This window comes from Pristiophorus japonicus, chromosome 9 (assembly GCF_044704955.1).
Source record: "Pristiophorus japonicus isolate sPriJap1 chromosome 9, sPriJap1.hap1, whole genome shotgun sequence".
NCBI lineage: Eukaryota > Metazoa > Chordata > Chondrichthyes > Pristiophoridae > Pristiophorus > Pristiophorus japonicus.
In genome coordinates, this window is record NC_091985.1 from 28,256,336 (window position 1) to 28,263,146 (window position 6,811).

Below are 6,811 nucleotides of genomic sequence, written 5' to 3' on the forward strand. Positions count from 1 at the left end.
ATCTGATTTGTTGCAAGCCCTCATGTTCCCCAAACGCATTGCCATTGTACCAAGAAGCCAAACAGGCCTCTCGTGACCAACAGATGGTAGTGCCCAAAATTATGAGTCAGACTAAAAATCCTGCGAAGGATAAGTTAGCCTCGAAAAAAAAACCCAATGCCAACCATCCAAGATGTTATAAAAGCACAGGAGGACGCTCCTGAAAAAGATAAACTGTTGTGGAAATATTATGCATGTACTTATGACAATGTTTCTAAACTCTGGACCACTCCCGCGGAACAGACTTGCATGTCTGACGAGTTGGCCTCATGGGTTACAGAATGTCTGCATTTTGCTACTCATTGTGGAACAAGGGCAACAAGTGACACGCTTTTGGCTACTTGGTGGCACCCGAGACTCCAGGCGCTCACCCAGAACATCAGTAGTCATTGCCTGATTGGCCAGCAACATATTCCAGGGAAGGGAGTCCCCTGTGATTGGGGTAAAACGCCCCTACCCGAAGGTCCCTTTGAGACATTTCAGTTGAACTACATTGAGTTGCAAAAAGTTCAGTGTTACAGATATGTGTTAGTAATAGTAGATGTGTTTAGCAGATGGATTGAAGCCTACCCTAACCTGGACGATAAGACTCAGACTGTTGTTAAGGTGTTAATGAGGGAAATTGTTCCTAGATATGAGATCTCAGCTAGACTGATGACCACCTATGTTCTTTCTCTGACTCAGGCTCTGCGACTAGTTCACAACCAGGTTCAAGATGCTCACCTCGACCTCCCAGTTTTACCCGAATTGTCCCTCGTGGCACCAGGGAAGTATGGATTCGGAAGGGATTAGAGCCACAATAGGAGGGGCCTTTTTAGGTGTCACTCACTACCCCCACTGCAGCCAAGGTTGAGGGGAAAAGTGCCTGGGTTCACCTGCACCACTGCAAGCTCATCACCATTTAAACAAATTTTGCTGGTTAGTCTAATTCCTGTTTCTGTTCCAGATCTCCTCCTCCCTATAGCTGAACAAGGCAGTTGAAGGAGGATCAGTTTGAACTCTTACCTGTCAAACAGCCAAACAAACTGACGGAAACCTGAAGGGAAACGTGAAAACAGAACTCTTTTTATCAGCTAAATAATTGGACTATTTATAAGATGAGACTGTGTCTGTATGCTACTGTCTGCATAATAGTGTTGATATATGACAGTTTTGGTGCACGGGAAGGAAGACAAAGGCGAGAGCTCCATGTAAACACCTTTTTGTATATGTCTTACGTTTATGCGGAAAAAGGGCACTTCACTAGATGCTGGGTGTGTTCACATATCCCTATACATTCTAAAGGGGGAATTCCTTTGCGCACCGTTCCCCTGATCCTAACTGAGACTGTTAGATGGATTCAAAGAAACGATATTGGAACAGGTAGCTAACCGCACTGCTGAGGCTCTGGAGGGCATCACAGCTGAAATGGTAGCGATAAGGACCGTAGCATTACAAAATCGAATGGCCCTCGATTACCTGTTAGCTGAGAAAGGGGGAACGTGTGCCCTGATAGGATCTGAATGTTGCACTTACATTCCTGATAGTTCAGGAAACATAACCCACCTTGCCGATCACATAAGGAGGGAGGTGAAAAAGTTATCCACACCAGCAAAAGAACTTAGCAGGTTTGATTGGTTTCTGGGTGGATCTTGGAGATCCTATCTAATACATGGGGCAATTGTTCTCCTCATAATAATTACCTGCTGTTTGATTGTTGGTTGCCTTAACCTCTGCTGTAAAGCAATGACAAGGTTAGCAGACCCTCTTGTGGTCAAGGGTTCCCGGGTTATGATCCAACAAACTAGAGAACTACTCAACAATGCAATACTCCTAGAATGATCCTAAATGTTATCATAGAATGATAAAAGGAGGGATGTGGATATCTGAACGGAATATATGGAATTAAGGACAGTAAAGTAAACGGGATATATGAAAATGTATAAGCCATGGAAGAATAGCTGGGAGAATGTCAGATTGCAAATAGTGCAACATCAGCATAGCTAACAGTCTGTCTCAAGGTTTCAAGTCACTACTCCTGCCAATGACATCTAATTGTAACATGAAATAGTCACACCATTAGATTGAAACATTTAGAGGCAATGCTTGAGCTTTCAAGAAGAACATCTCATATAGATTGGCTAATGAGTGGCTGAGTTAGACTGTCAATCCATTTGTATTTTGTTATCTGATTTCAAAACTGTATAACTGTTAACGCTTTACGATGTAACTTCACCTATCCGTAGGGAGTGTGTACGCTCTATCCAGAGAGTATATCTTCTGTCTGATAGGTCTTACTGGCCGGTAATAAAGATTGCTTTGTTCAAAGCACAAGAGGTATTCGACTCAGTAATTTTACTGAACCAGATTGAGGTAAAAGAATCCAGGAATTTACACTAGCAATCCTGAGATTACCACCTTTGAGGTCCTACTTTTTAATTTAACTCCTAGCTCCCTAAATTCAGCTTGTAGGACCTCATCCCATTTTTTACCTAAATCGTTGGTACCTATATGCACTACGACAGCTGGCTGTTCCCTCTTCCCCTCCAGAATGTGCTGCAGCCGCTCTGAGACATCCTTGACCCTTGCACCAGGGAGGCAACATACCATCCTGGAGTCTTGTTTGCAGCCGCAGGAACACCTATCTGTTCCCCTTACAACAGAATCCCCTATCACTATAGCTCTCTCACTCTTTTTCCTGCGCTCCTGTGCAGCAGAGCCACATGGTGCCATGAACTTGGCTGCTGCTGCCTTCCCTTGATGAGTTATCTCAGTTACCCAATCGGCGTTTGGTCTCCCCAATGTAGAGGAGACTGCATCGTGAGCAACAAATACAGTATACTAAATTGAAAGAAGTCCAAGTAAATCGCTGTTTCACCTGGAAGGAGTGTTTGGGGCCCTGGACAGTGGCAAGGGAGGAGGTAAAAGGGCAGATGTTGCATCTCCTGCGCTTGCATGGGTAGGTGCCGTGGGGAGGAGAGGAGGTGCTGAGGGTGACTGCGGAATGGACCAGGGTGTCGCAGAGGTAGCGGTCCCTTCAGAATGCTGAAAGGGAAGGGGAAGGGAAGATGTGTTTGGTGGTGGGATCACACTGGAGGTGGCGGAAATGGCAGCGGATGATCCGTTGAATGTGGAGGCTGGCGGGGTTAATGGTGAGGACAAGGGGAATCCTATCGCGGTTGTGGGAGAGAGGGGAAGGGTGCGAGCTGAAGTGCGGAAAATAGAATGGATATGGTTGAGGACCATGTCAACCACAGTTGGGGGAATCCTCGGTTAAGGAAAAAGACATATCGGAAGCACTACTATGGAAGATAGCGTCGTCAGAGCAGATGCGACAGAGGCGGAGAAACTGGGAGAATGGAGAAGAGTTCTTACAGGAAGCGAGGTGGGAGGAAGTGTAGTCCAGATAGCTGTGGGAGTCAGTGGGCTTATCGTGAATGTTTGTCAATTACCTATCTCCAGAAATGGAGACAGAGAGTCAAGGAAGGGAAGGGAAGAATTGGAAATGGACCATGTGAAGATGAGATAAAGGTGGAAATTGGAAGCAAAGTTCAGGGCTTGAGCAGGTAATGGTACCGATACAGTCATCAATGTACTGGAAAAAGAGGTGCAGGAAGGGTCCTGAGTAGGGCTGGAACAAAGAATGTTCCACATATCCCACAACTAGGACCCATGCGGTTTCCCATAGCAACACTTTTAATTTGGGGACGTGAGTGGAGTTAAAGGAGAAGTTGTTCAATGTGAGAACAAGTTCAGCCCGGCGGAGGAGGGTGGTGGTGGATGGGGACTGGTTGGGCGGAGTGCCCTCAGGCTGTCCTGGTGGGGGATGGAGATGTAAAGAGATTGGATGTCCTTAGTGAAAAGGAGACGGTTGGGGCCGGGAAACTGGAGAATGTTAAAGTGGCGGCGGGCGTTGGAAGAGTTGCGGATATAAGTGGGAAGAGACTTGTCAAGAGGAGAAATAATAGAGTCGCGCTAGAAAGAGATAAGTTCTGTGGGGCAAGAACCGGCTGAAACGATGGATCTACCAGGACAGGGTCTACCTATTTGTGGATCTTGGGAAGAAGGTAGAATTGGGTTGTGCAGGGTTGAGGAACTATGTGGGTGGCGGCCGTGGAGGGAAGATCTCCAGAGGAGATGAGGTCAGTGACAATCTTGGAAATGATGGCTTGATGTTCAGTAGTGGTTTAGGGGAAGGTAGGAGAAGGTGTCAGAGAGTTGGCATAACAATTGCATCCCCTTGTGGTCTGAATTGGATAGTCATTTCTTTCATGCAGTTGCTTTATCAATCCCTCTGAAAGCGAATCAAGCAAACACGAGGCTTAATGTGAATCGATAAGCTGTTTTATTTCATAGTGATTGAACACACAGAATAACAGTTATGATCGGATTCACTTTGGTCAATCGCTACAATATGTCTTCACATAATAATACAAAAACAATGAATGTGCTATGCTTCCCCATATTAGTGGGTAATTTTACTCAATTTAAGCAGGATGGGGTAGAGTTTCCGCTTTGAGCGCAATCGGTAATTCAGGTGCAAATTGCACACAAAATTACTCTAGTTTTCTGAATTTAATTTTTTGCTCAAGTTTCGTTCAAACTCATCTGCATATCGCAAATGTAAAATCTTCCATGAACCAGTGCAATCGAGCAGTGTTTTAGAGCATAATTGTGTTTTTTTTGTATTAAAATATATTCCTTGCTATATGTAAGAGTGGTAACCTGGTGCAGTTTTATTAAAACAGCTGAAAATAGGTTTATCACAAAAAATAAGCATTTTTAATCAGAGTGTCTAGTCCACCACCTGGGAGTAACCCAATTTTAAATAACTGAAAATTACTTAAAAAGAAACTATACAGAACCATTTACTAGTTACATTGGTGTACAGTAGTCAGTTTCTTAGTAAATTAACTATTTTTTAATATCTAAAAGCTTTTAAAAGGTGCCTATTGGTGCCCCTGCATCTAAAAGAAAACAGCTTAAATTTTTGAGCCTCCTCGAAGGCCCAGAAAGGGGTGCAATTAGTGGAAACTCGCTACGGTGATTCAGTTGATCTGTGGACGGAGCAGGCTTCCAGCGCTATGTTGGTAAAACAACGCAAAAGATGGCGGAACCTCGATTTGCGCTGGACGAAATTTGCACTTGAAGTACCGTGATCTTTTGTGCTGGCTTGGCCATTTTGGGGAATACCAGTGCAACCTACCGGAAACACCAGACAGTTCCTCCAACATTTCTCATCTCTTCGTCTCGGCTAAAGACCCTCAGTTTTCCATTCAAAAATCTGACTGCTTGTTTTCAAAAAACCTCTTTTTCAATGTCCCTGTTCACAACTGGACAGAGTTCAAAGAACTTTCCAACATAATGGCACGGAATTTGCAGTCAGGGGAGAAGCAAAATCGTTTACCGCTGGCCCCGAAGAAAGCTGCCCACGGAGATCTCGTGATCTCTCTGTGGTGAGAAGTTTGCCTTTTGCGACATTCAATTGCTTTCAAAGCTCTGTAGTGGGAATTCCATAGCAAGCTGCTGTGACATCATCAAGCCCTCTAAGCAGCCAATCACATTGCAGAATTCTCACAGGCAGGAAACCAGGAAATGAGAATCTGCTTTTGTCAGGACTTTTAAAAAAAATGTTACAGAGAGCGAAACAAAGATTGGTACGCTCAGACAGAGAATAGGTTCGAACCTGAAATATCATGAACAAACTTAAAAATTTTTGTACCCACCGCAAATTTCGGCCCAACGAGTTTGAGGTGCTGTTTCAAAAGTGTATTTTCAAAGTATTTCATTGACTGCAAAGCACGTTGGGTCATGAAAAGTGCCATATAGGTTCATTCATTCTCTTTCTTCTCTTCCCTTGTGTCAGCTGTGGTTCAGTGGGTAGCACACTCGCCTCTGGGTCAGAAGATTGTGGGTTCAAATGCCATTCTAGGTGCTTGAGCTCATAAATCTAGGCTGACACTCCAGTGCAATGCTGAGGGACTGCTGCACTGTCGGAGGTAACATCTTTCAGATGAGCTGTGTGCAAATTGGTGACAACAGTGACTACACTTCAAAAGTACTTAATTGGCTGTAAAGCACTTTGAGACGTTCAGTGGTTGTGGAAGGTGCTATATAAATGTAAGTCTTTCTTTCTTTCTTTCTATAGACAAGCTAAGAAATAGCTTATTGTCTAGTCCATGAAAAAACATTTAGCATATTAACCACCTTTTTTCTAGGTGCCTTTGTGATGATACAGTGTGGTTTAAAAAAAAACATTAAAAATAACATTACTTCTAATTCTCTCTGAGGAAAAACATTTGCTATCATTTGCATATAGTGACCCTGTGATTTTTGGGGATTCTGCAGGTCTGACACCAGGATTCCAGTGGGAGGCTGGCGGAACCGATAGGGGACTGGCGAAGACCCGGCTGTGGCAGGTCTCCGCCCTTTCCAGGGGTTTCTCGTTGCATTACAAGAGGCAAAATCTCCGTCCACCCCTTAGAAGGCAAGTGACGGCAAAGAGGCAGAGCCTGGAACAGCAACTCCCGACACCAGGTTCCTTCAGCTCCAGTGAGACCAGACATACCAGTGGTGCTCCTCTAATCACTTGGCCTACTGGTAGGTTTAAAAAACAACAGTGACTTGCATTTATATAGCGCCTTTCACCATCTCGGACACCCCAAAACATTTTACAGCCAATGAAGTACTTTTTGAAGTGTAGTCACTGTTGTAATGTAGCTAACACGGCAGCCAATTTGCGCACAGCAAGATCCGCACAAACAGCAATGAGATAATGACCAGATAATCTTTC